This window comes from Eschrichtius robustus, chromosome 17 (assembly GCF_028021215.1).
Source record: "Eschrichtius robustus isolate mEscRob2 chromosome 17, mEscRob2.pri, whole genome shotgun sequence".
NCBI classification, from domain to species: domain Eukaryota; kingdom Metazoa; phylum Chordata; class Mammalia; order Artiodactyla; family Eschrichtiidae; genus Eschrichtius; species Eschrichtius robustus.
The window spans coordinates 58,339,871-58,352,444 of NC_090840.1; the positions used below are offsets into that span (position 1 = coordinate 58,339,871).

Below are 12,574 nucleotides of genomic sequence, written 5' to 3' on the forward strand. Positions count from 1 at the left end.
TGAACCGCCCCCATTTCCCCATTTTTCGATAAATAATTCCTTCATTATATTTTCTTGAACCTTCTGAGTAGAGATCATTAGGCTATGATGCTAATTCACATTATCTCCCTGTTTCCACTCTTGTCCCCCTTTAATCCTTTCTTCACACAGTAGCCCAAGTGATTGTTCTTAAAATAGAAATGCAATCACATCACTCTCCCACCTAAAACCCTCCAATGTTTTCCCATCACACTTTTTAAAAACCTCCTCACCGTGGCCTATAAAGCCCTGTAATCCTTCCCTCCCTGCTCTTTCTCATTTCTCAGACCGTGTTACTCTTATCTTTGGTTCCTTTAACATGCTGATTTCATTCCCCACCTTGAGGCCTTTGAGTAGCTGCTTCTTCCTTATGGAATGTTCTTCCTCATAATCTTCACATGGCTGGTTCCTTCTTATCTTTCAGATCTCATCTTAAGTGTCATCTCTTCAGTGAGGTCTTCCCAGGACACCTGATATAAAATAATCTCTCAATAAACCTGCTTCAATCTTCTATATACAATTATCGCTTTTTCGATATTCCTTTTGCTTATTCGTTTGCTTATTGGCACTGCCCTTCGACCAATTAAATTATAAGCTGTATCTGGTGGGCTAAAACAAAAAAATTGGTTTATTGCATCCAATTTGAAAGACACTTAGTGGCTCAGAGAATTGACAGAAAGCTGGAGGAGCAGGTTGGGAAATTAGGCTGGAACCCAGAGGCCTTGAACACTAAGCATCAGGGATAAGGATACAGGCCATCACCCCCAGACACAGCTATACAACAGTTCTGCCTCTGGCCACCGTCGCAGAACCTGACAACCACTGCCACTAGATGCCTCCACAGCTAATGGATAGTGACATCGGGTACCTCAGCTGCTCCACCACAAATAATTTAGGTCTCTTATCCTTCAGCTAAGAAAACAAAGGCATCTTCAGGCAGATACAACTCTGTATGATATGGTGGATAAAACACTGGATTTGGACTCTGTTACTTACAGCTCTGACTGAGAATATAACCTGGACAGGTCAGCCTCTTCGGATATAGAAGAGGGGGCACAAGCGTGTAGATTTGGAAAAACAAATTGCTGATGCCCATCAAAGTGCTTTTGCTCTTTGGCTACTACTTTTGTCATTTATGTAATTGAAAAGTTCATATCTTCAATCCAGGTGAGTAAACTTCCATCAACTTCCATCATAAGTCGATATCAATTTGGTTAGACTACTACCTGAAATCTAAAACCCTAGTTTTCATATTAGGTTGTAGAATGAAAAAGAGAGATTGTTAAAGTTATTAATTAACATAAGACAGCTGCTTCAGTCCCCACTCCTAGAGCTGGTCAAGAGGCAAAAATTGCCTTCTGCCACTACGCAGTCCATGTTTCTTTCACCCTCTGCAAGCCCTTCAGCTGCAAAAGGATTTTTACATGAAAGGGTAACCTTTAGGATCCAAGTACGTGGTGGTTTTGTCGCTTGGGGTGTTGCTATTTTCCATTGAGCAGAACTACTAACCGAGGAAAGCTAACAGGCGTTTGAGGGAATTGCCAGGGTTCTAAACATAGTCCTTTTGAAAGATGAGAAGTCATGTTAAATCCTGGGGAATCCTGGAATGTTCACTCCAGGAAGAGAAAGAAGCCCTTCTAAGAGGTCTATGTACTTATCTTTCCATATCCTCAATTTTCCAATTGTGTCTCCAAGTGCCTGATCACCTGGTCAGCCCATTAGCTCCTGCCCACAAATCAGTTGGGATCTATGATGCAGGCACTCTCTTTCCAGACAAAGTGAGCAATCAGTCTCACCTAAAGTTATGCCTATTGGCTTGATGTATATACACTTTCACCACCGTCTTTTGGAGCCTCCCTTAAGTGCAGCTGTAGTGCAACAGCATTCACCCCTGCCTGGTGCCAATATCCCAGGCAGGTATATCAGTAAGTCAGGCCCACATGTTTTTCCTCCCTCATGAGTTAGTCCTGGGAATTCTGAGGCTAAAAATATGCCCTGCGAGAGAGGCAGCAAAGCAATAGAAACAGATGAGTCTGAACCATCTGCTTATGCAGTTTCCTTGTGCATCTGGACTTCCTCAGATCCAATATCTATTAGCAGTTCCCATTTTACGATAGTATCTTGCTGATGCCTTTCAGTTTTTATGATGCAGCAATTCACATAACACTAGTTAATAATGTAGTAATGTGCAGTTCTCAGGCAACATAGTCACATCGTGTTGCATGGTCAGACTTTGGCCTCTACCTGAGCCCAGTAACAAGCATATGAAGTGGGAAATAGTATCACCATTTGCAGAGGTGAAGAAATTTGCACAAAGTTACATGTCTAGTTTAAGTGACAGAGCTAGGATGCAAAGCCAGAGTCCACACTCTTAATTAATGCAGTATATTATCTAGTAGTATTTTAATTTGGACTTTGAAAGGTGGCTGAAGTTTGGGCATTAGTATCAGCTTAACATTTATTATTTACATCATCAATAAGTCCCAGGAAAGGTACTAAATGCTTTTCATTTATTGTCTCATTTAATGCATACAAATCCCCTATGAAGCAGGTACTATTATCAATTACAGTTAACCCTTGAACAAAGCAAGGGTTAGGGGCACCCACCCTCCCCTTAGTGGAAAATCCACATAAAACCTTATGGTCAGGGCTTCCCTGGAGGTGCAGTGGATAAGAATCTGCCTGCCAAGGCAGGGGACACAGGTTCAATCCCTGGTCCGGGAAGATCCCACATGCTGTGGAGCAACTAAGCCTGTGCACCACAACTACTGAGCCTGCGCTCTAGAGCCCGTGCGCCACAACTACTGTAGCCTGCGCGCCTAGAGCCTGTGCTCCGCAACAAGAGAAGCCACCACAATGAGAAGCCCGCTCCCCGCAACTAGAGAAAGCCCGTGCAGCAACGAAGACCCAACGCAGCCAAAAAAAAAAAAAAAAAAAACCTTATGGTCAGTCCTCCGTATCCACAGTTCTGTGTCCAGGAATTCAACCAACCTCAGACTGTGTAGTGTTGTAGTACGTATTTAGTGAAAAAAAAAAATCCACATGTAAGTGAACCCATGCAGTTCAAACAGTGTTCTCCAAGGGTCAACGGTACTTTCTTACGCATGAGGATATTACAATTTAGGTTAAGTAATCTTCTCATATCACACAGCAAGGTAATGGTAAAACAAAGATTTCAACCCATGCAGTCTGACTCCAGATCAACATGATAAACTTTGACAGACAAAGTAGAGTAGGAGAGCGTTTAGACCGAAAGACTGCGTAATAGCAGGATGGAGCTAGAGAATTAGGTTGGAGTCAGAGCTACTGAATTAGGAATTACCACCTACAGGGGGACCTCTAGGTAAGACCAGTAAAATTAATCTGTTTAAGGTCAAAGTTCATGCCCAATTCTCTCACTACTCTTTGGTTATAGTAGGTCCAGGGTAATCCAGCAGCAGCTGTGAGAAGTGAACAGGACTGAGACAAACACCTTCTGCTGTGGGATGACAGCTCTGTGTGTATGGGAGGGATGCTCTAGATAAGAGGGGACGGTGACAACACCTTTAGCAAATAGTTCCAGACTTAATGGAGCTGGCCATCTATTTAGGATATAATAGCTATTCTTCCTGGTCATTTGTACCATTTTTGACATTGAGACTCAAGATCCTCCTTTTCTAGAACTTAACTGTGCTTGACCACCTGATCATTTCTGGCTCAAGAATCTTTTGAGCTTCAAATTCTTCCCTGCTTAACCTATAAGACCCACTGATCTTTCTACCCACCCTATGCCTCTTTGAACTTGACCTCTCACTGGCTGTCTGCAACATTGATCCACCAGCCCCCTTCTGGTCCTGATTTCTCCTGGTTGATCTCAAACTGCCGGCATTATTTTTGGATATTAATTATGGTGGAAGTAATACAACAGTCTGGAGAAGGAAAACATGTAATACGAGGAGGTCAGATGGGAAATTATTGTCGCTGTTCACGTGCAAGGTAAGAGCTGCAACTAGAATGAAAGCAGCATGAACAGGAAGCTGCTAAAGACTTTTTAAAGAAGCAACAGGGTCAACTGACTAATGGATAGAGGTGAGAAGAAATATGAAGAATTCAGGGGTGAATTTGCAGTTTCATGTGAAGGTAAGCTCGAGAACGGTACCATTGAAATGTTAAGTTGGAAGGATGGGGATTCAGCTGTAGACATCTGAGCTTTAATGTGGTCATTGAACAGCTAAATGTTCAGTGGTCAGTTGGGAATGGAGGGCCTGAGCCCAGGAGAGAGATCAGAGCTGGCAATTGATTGGGAATTGTTTACATAGTGAAGGTCAGAGAAGCAAGGAGAATGAAAGAGCTCTTCAAGGAAAAAAATATATTTTACTGTGTAGATTCCCTTTGTGTGTCCAGTAGATAAAATGCCAGAGCGCAGTAGGCCTCCTTCTCTTTCTCTCAACTGGTTTCTTTCACTTTTGAGGCTCAGATAAGCTTGTGTGAAAAAAAAAGAAACAATTGTTGACAGAGATAATGAGTGTAAGAAAAAGAATAATACTTCCCCTAAAAAATATTTTTTCCAGAACACCTCAATTATAAATCTTCTTAAAGCATATTTCCACTTTCTGTTATGATAATGGTAGCATGAAAAGCCTCTCATTTTTAATCCTCTTGTTTTTACAATGACCTTGGTTATATATTATGGTAACAGAATGGAATGATCTAGTTATTCAACCATTTATTCTAGAATGATTATGTACTATATACGTGGATTAATAATTTTTAAAGAACTATAAAATCTCAAACTCTTATGTATGAGAAAGAATAAGGCATACCATTTAATTTCCCTTTGGTAATTCAAAAGACACATAGGGAATCTGAATTCATCAGGGTCATCACTGAGGCCATAAATTTTCATTGGACTAGGAATGTGTCGTCAAAGCATAGGATTCATTGGATTTACTGATATTAAAAATTCTAGGCCATCATTTATTCTCTACCTGACTAAAGGAGACAAATGAGTCTGGCCAGAATAATTTCCTGAGTAGGAACAATAATAAATCCTCTAGAAATGAAATGCATTTATAATGAAGTTAGCTTTCGCTATAACAAAGAGTTATTTAATATGATCATTAGAATGCTATCACTTTAAAATTTCATCTTCAGTACCGCATTAAACCCAATTAAACACAAAACCCTTAGCAAAAGTCTATGGTTAATTTGTTTGATTGATTGACTGACTGATCATGCACTATCTTTTTTTTTTTTTTTACACCTTTATTGGAGTATAATTGCTTTACAATGTTGTGTTAGTTTCTGCTGTATAACATAGTGAATCAGCTATGTGTACACATATATCACCATATCCCCTCCCTCTTGAGCCTCCCTCCCACCCTCCCTATCCCACCCCTCTAAGCGGTCACAAAGCATCAAGCTGATCTCTCTGTGCTATGCAGCTGCTTCCCACTAGCTATCTATTTTACATTTGGTAGTGTATATATGTCCATGCCACTCTCTCACTGTGTCTCAGCTTACCCTTCCCCTTCCCTGTGTCCTCAAGTCCATTCTCTACATCTGCATCTTTATTCCTGTCCTGCCCCTAGGTTCATGAGAACCATTTTCTTTCATTCCATATATGTGTGTTAGCATACAGTATTTGTTTTTCTCTTTCTGACTTACTTCACTCAGTATGACAGACTCTAGGTTCATCCAACTCACTGCGAATAACTCAATTTCATTTCTTTATATGGCTGAGTAATATTTCATTGTATATATGTGCCACATCTCCTTTATCCATTCATCTGTCGATGGACACATAGGTTGCTTCCATGTCCTGGCTATTGTAAATAGAGCTGCAATGAACATTGAGGTACATGTCTATTTTTGAATTATGCCAAGATAAATCTTGATCAGCCCACAAAACTCACTCCTCCCTAAGTTTTCCCCCATTTCAATGAATAATACCTCTGTTCCCTATTACTGAGGATAAAACCTAGGAATCAGCCTTGATTCCTCATTTTATTCCACATATCACCCCTAATGCATCAGTGAGTCATGTCAGTTCTCCCTTCAAATATTTCCTAAATCTGACCATTTCTCACGACCTCCATTGCTCCTCCACTCAGTACAAGCCACCAGCCCCTCTAACTTGGGGTATTTGAATCACCTCCTAATTTATCACCCTGCTTCCCCTCTTGCCTCTCTAATCTCACAAATGGCCAAACTGATCTTTTAAAATGTAAATCAGATCACATCATTCCCCTGCTTAAATTCCTCTAATATCTTCCCATCACACCCATAATAAAGTCCAAATCCTTAACATGGCACACCAAACCCTTTCATGTCCTGTCCCATATGTACTTTTCTGACTTTATCACCTACCATACCTCATTATCTACCCCTTGGCCGCCACTCTCTGCCACAAAATTGCTAAACTCCTTGGTATATCAGGACCCTATTCTCATTCATACCATTCAGCTCTCTATTCAAATGTCACCTCCTTAGAGAATAATTCCCTCATCGAACTATCAAGAAGAGTTCTCCTCTTGCTCCCCTCCGTCACTCTCTAGCTCTTTAATTTGCTCCTGTATTTTTCACAATGCTTACTATCATCTGAAAATATATATTATTTGTGTATTTGTTTATCTGTCTTCTCATTCCCCATTCACATCCTCAGGAGATCATGAGCTCTCTGCTTTGTTCATCATCAGTATATCTCAAGTAACTAGAAAAATGCCTTACATGTAATACTCAATAAATGCTGTTAAATTAGGGAAAGAATGAGTTTCCCTATCCAATAAAGCCAATTAGTGACAAACTGTAGTTGATTATGTCTTAGGACTTTTTTATTGAGGTATAATTGACATACAACATTATGTTAGTTTCAGATATAAAATAATGATTCAATAATTGTATTGTAAAATGATCACCACAATATGTCTTGGAACATTTGCCTTTATTTTTATCCTAATTGACACCTAGAATTTTTCTGAGTTTCAAAAAATTCTTCAAATCAGTTAATGGTGGGTATAGGGAAGTTCCAATGAGATCCTTAGTGCCAAGAAATCAAGTAAAATGAGGCTCCTTCTGGAAACTATCCATTTTTCATGGACTGGTGCTATGTGTCACAAGGTTTTAAACCATCGCACATATAAACACAGAAGTTAAGGTTATATCTCCCAGGCCATATTGAAGATGAAATTTATTCTTCCATCTCTTTTGACAGTGAATCCATTTTGGTATTGATATATAGCTTCTATGGTAATTGAAGTATTGGGGATTTGAATGTTACAGTGGGAGAAAAGGTTTTTATAATATTAAAGCCTTAGTCATAGTAATGCCCTCTGACCGAAGATCATCAGGAACATACCTGTAGCTGAACAAAGTTGAGTTTATTCGTTTGTTCTAAGTGGAAGATTACGCACCATGGGGAACTGTGGGGCAGCTCAGTAAAGAAGTCTAACAAAGGACCTATAGAATTTGATCTTGTGTTAGGTTTGTTCAAGCAAGTATTGGGAGCATGTGTTGGGAATATCCAAGTGATCAGGGCTTTGCTCTGGATTGGATGCTATCTAGATGCAAAAGTAATTCTATGATTGGTTATCTTAATAAATCATATCTGTAAGTCATAAGGAATGAAGCAAGGCTAAATATGTGATTAACAAAGAAGTAGTAGTCACTCATATCAGTTAGGATAGAGGAATGGCTGATCATTTTGCTTGGACAATGCTTGTGTTTTGTCTGTGTTCAGATATGATTACAAAATCGTCTTGTTTTTGTCTTGATCCATCCTGGTCACAGAGTGGCCTTGTCTGCTGCTCCTAAGAGATGCATAACCCAGAGTCCCAGTTACCCGCCACTGCCCGCCCCCGCCCCCCCCCCCCCACCCATCCAGGGAAGGTTTCAGCTCAGTGGTGGCAAAGTGGAAGTCTGGGGGCCAAATCTGGCCTGAAAATATATGTTTTGTCTGGGCTACCCAATATCTTTTAAAAATTAAATTAGTTGCCAACATTTAAAACTGGGAAAATTTATATAATGTGAGTCCAAATGTCAGGCTTGTCTGGAAAAAAACATAAACTCTGGCAATACTGCATCCCCATTCCTGCCTGGCCACATTCAGCTGGAGCTGGAAAAGAGGCTTTCATGTGGTATGCTTTACTCATTTACATGGTCTTGAGAGATATTTGAGTTTGAGCTTCTGATTTACTTCCTTCCCTTCTATTTCTGCCCCTGTCATCACTCTCAGTGGTTTTGATAGCCTCTGGGTGACCCAGATTACACCTTGGATCCAAGTTTCCTGATCTTCTCACAGAATGATATTTGTTCCCATCTTGTCTGTTTCACACTTTTATGTTGCCCTTAGCACCTTTTCACCAGTAAATGCACCACCTTCAAAACCTTCAAGAAGTTTTGACTTTTTGACTACAACCCCCAATCCTCCAACTGCCTCACCCTATAACTTCTACTGAAACTCTTAATTTACCATGTCTAGACTCTGAATTTTTAAACCGCATCATTTTCCCCTACCCAGCATCCTTCTCTTATTCACTCTTCATTGTCACTACTGTCCACTGAACTTAGATTCCATGACCCATCATACACTTACTTGTGTGCAAGTCATTGCCCAAAATCCAACCAACCACTATATGAACTCAGTTATCTACCTTTCTCTGCCTGCACTAGACGACTGAAAGCTGCTAGAGAAATCATACAACCAGACCAAAATTAGCTACACTTTTAATTCATTTAAAGCTCACAACAGAGCATCAGACCTTTTTTAGATTTCCCTAGTGTGTTCTTTTTTTTTTCATTTTAACTCTCTTTAATCTCTCCTCATCTCCTCCTCAACCCATCTGCCTCAGTTAATAACCTCACCTCAAACTCCCTAGAATGAGGCTCCAAGAAAGCAGGGATTTTGTATTGTTCAGTGCTGTTGTTTAGGCTAGGAGTATGTAATATAATGCCCGATTCACAGTAAGAACTTAATATTTGCTGAAAGCTTATTTCAAAGTGAATATTTTTCCACCGTCAAATCTACCAACTATATATATATACTCATTCTTCTCTGCACTTCCTAGCATTCAATGGAAGAAGTATCTCTACTCACATTTGTGTTCTACAATTTAGGACTTCCACATTATATTGAAATAATAAGTTTGACTGACTTTGAAAATTCATCCATGTTATCACAAGATATTTCAACATTAAATCTGTCGAAGACTGGTAGTAGACAGGCCTTCTATATAGAACATTTTATGATGATGATTATAATCAGAACTAACAATTATTGAGCACCCACATTTGCTAAGCACTCTTCCAAGGGCTCTTCATACACCAACCTGTTTAATCTTCACAACAACATGAGATCAGCACTATTTTTTTTCATTCCTATTTAACTGAAGTACAGAAAGACCCAGTAACCTGTCCACATTCTCATAGCCTAAAAACAGCAGGGCATCATTCTTACCCACTGTGTTCTACTGCCTCCTTTAAAAAACATTCTAAAGATGAAAAATGAATACAAACTGTCATAGTGGTGTAAAGATATTGCTGAGATGAAGCATGGAAAGCAGAGGAGAAGGAAGAAAGGGGAACCTTGACGCTTCTACCTCTAAAATCATCTCAAATGTGTCTCCTTTTCCTCTCCATTGCCGCTATCCAAAGTCACCACCATTTTTCACCTGGACTATTCCAATAGCCTCCTAACTTTTCTCTGTGACCCATTCCTCTCCTCAGCAGCCACAATCAACTGTTTAAAACATAAACTGAATCGTCAAAGGATTTCCAGTGCATTTTGCGTAAAATCCAGACATCTTGCAATGATCCATCAAATACTGCCTATTCTGGCCTCTGCCTTTCCATCCACATCTCATCCAACTATCCCAAATGCCACACTGAGGAAGATGAACCTTCCTTCTTTTCAGCTCCTGGAACACATCACATTCTTTCCTGACTCAGGGCATTTGCCTGGAATGCTCTTCCTCCTGGCTGTCTACCCAGCTGGCTCATTTGCACCATTTGGATCTCAGTCCAAAATGGCACCTACGGAGTGATTTGAGAAGGCTCAGGGCTTGTGGAGTGGAGGCATTGGGGAACTGGGGCAGGAGGTCCCAGCTGCAAGGACTGGCTTCCTAGCGGCAAGAAATGTATGGGGGAGGCAGCCTGTAGGAACAGAGAGCAGCTCCCAGCTCCCAGCCAGCCGGAAAACAGGACCTTGGAGCCGTGGCAACAAGAAACTGGATTCTGCCAACAACCTGAATGAGTTTAGAAGCAGATTCTTCCCAAGAGCCTCCAGTTCCCCAACCAGGGATTGAACCTGTGCCCTCAGGACTGAAGCTCAGAATCGTAACCACTGGACCGTCGGGGAATTCCCCGTGTTCCCCACTTCTTACCACCTCTGCCACCCTCATCCAAGCCACCATCATCTCAGGTTTATCCACTGAGAGGGACTGGGGGCGGCAACATCCCAAAGCAAGGAGCCCACTTAGCAACCGGATCTTAGATTCTGAGTGCTAAGAAATCTGGCAGAGACCATCTTCATTAAATGAATCAAGTAAACAAAGTTAACATCACAAGGAATGCAACAAATTGAAATTGTGCACCCCCCGATAGGATGCAGTAGGAAGAACACAGCATCACTCGTGTGATATTCCTGCCAAAGTGCATCACTTGAGACCTGTGACTTGCGTGAGTGGTACCTCCAGTGGAATCCTGTGGGACATAATTCACTTTCCATGTAGATAGGAATTATCAAAGCAAAAACTGCACTGGACAGAGTTAGAGAGCCGTGTGGCTGACAGGGTCTTGAGGTTCTGGCCGGGGGTCAGGCCTGAGCCTCTAAGGTGGGAGAGCTGAGTTCAGGACATTGGATCCCCAGAGACATCCCGGCCCCATGTAATATCAGTCGGCGAGAGCTTTCCCAGAGATCTCCATCTCAAGGCTAAGGCCTAGCTCCACTCAACGACCAGCGAGCTACAGTGCTGGACACCCTATGCCAAACAACTAGCAAGACAGGAACACAATCCCACCCATTAGCAGAGAGGCTGCCTAAAATCAATATAACTTCACAGACACCTCCTCAAGGGGTCAAGCCAACCCACTCCTCAAGTTCTCTGGCCTAACAGTGCCACTGGCTTTGCTCGGGACCATCAGCTCTGCCTGCCACGCTCTCTATTTGAGGTTACACAGCTTCCAGGTTTCCCACCAGGCTCTCTGGTCAGGTGGGCCGGGAGCTATACTCAGCAGTGGAACTAAGCCTGTGACTCAGCTCCCCTGCCTGGGCGGGAGCAGGCCAGGCTCCAGGGCCATCAGGGCTTCATTTGAGGACCCAAATCAGGCACCCCACCAAGTTCCTTGGTCAGACAGAACTTCCATCTTGACTCTGCAGATGAACAAGGCTGCTGGTTGGAACTCCTACATGGCTGTGCAGGTAGGAACTCAGTCTGCCTAGATCTGAGCGCTGGTTGTTGAGACCCTCCCTGCTCCCCCCTACTCCATCAGAGTTAGATTCCCAATGGTCAAGCCCTGAAGATCCCCCTGTAATCCCTGTGTGGCGAGACCAGAGTGGGGTGACCCACGATGCCAGGGGAGTTGATGTCCACCCTTGGTGCTCCTTCCCCACCAGAGGAACCATAGGTTCAGGGGAGATGTCTCCTGTGATGCTGAACCTGCCTGGGGGAGGGGCCTTGTGATTAACACATAGCAGCTTCTCATGCCCTTCTGATACGGTCTGTCTTCATCTCTGTTGTATGTTGTGGGGCAGGGGGAGGGTTTCAGTCTCACTCATGTGTTCTAGGATGTTTTTCAGTGGTGTCTTATCCACGGATGGTTGTTTTCCTTGTGATGGGGAGTGAAGTCAGGGACCATCTATGTCACCATCTTGGTGCCATCACTCTCCCAGGCTGAATAATTCTTTGTTGGGGTGGGGAGTCCCACTGTCCCCTAGATTGTAGAAAGCTTAGCAGGTTTCCAGGTCTCTACACTAGATGCTACCGTAGGCAAAAATGTCTCCAGATATTGCCAATGTCTCCTGCAGATCAAAAATCACCCCTAGTTGAAAACATTAAGCTAGAGGGAGATTGGAAGGAGGAACAAATAGAGAAGGACTTCTGTACTTTGTTCCTATTTCCTTCAGCATTTCTTCAGTGGTAGCAGTTGCTCTCGTTTCTGGCTTCCTTTGGCACTACCAGAATCAACCCCGTCGTGGCCCCTCAGAGATACTAGCGGCTGCCACACTGGTGGTGCCCCTCTTCAAAGTTCTGATCACCTCCTCATGGTCTCCGCTCTGAGCTGCAAGCTAACCCCAACTGGACCCATTTTTTCCCTGGCTCCAGGAGGCAATGGTGGAAGGGCTTCTTCCCGGAGACATTACCTCTGGCTTACGTCAGAATCCCCTTGTTGTATTAAATCCCCTCTGTTTGAGATATCTAACACAGTTTCTGTTTTCTGAACTGGCCTTTGGCTAATAGAGTGATAATGACTATAACCTTGGCATAGACCAAGCAACACAGCTGGCAGAAGTCGGGGATGCTTTTCATCATTCAGCAGACATGTATTGAACATCTATGAATAGACAGGCCCCGTGTTCAGC

The 12,574-nt window shown here is 42.4% G+C and overlaps 1 protein-coding gene across 1 annotated transcript in view; it reads left to right on the plus strand.

Moving 5' to 3' along the window:
- Window positions 1–3,323: 3,323 nt before the first annotated feature.
- ENY2 (ENY2 transcription and export complex 2 subunit) overlaps window positions 3,324–12,574 on the plus strand; it is a 137,099-nt gene continuing 127,848 nt past the window's right edge. Inside the window, exon 1 of the mRNA XM_068526045.1 lies at window positions 3,324–3,328. The gene's annotated coding sequence lies outside the window, so the exon portion shown is untranslated. The remainder of the gene's footprint in view (window positions 3,329–12,574) is intronic.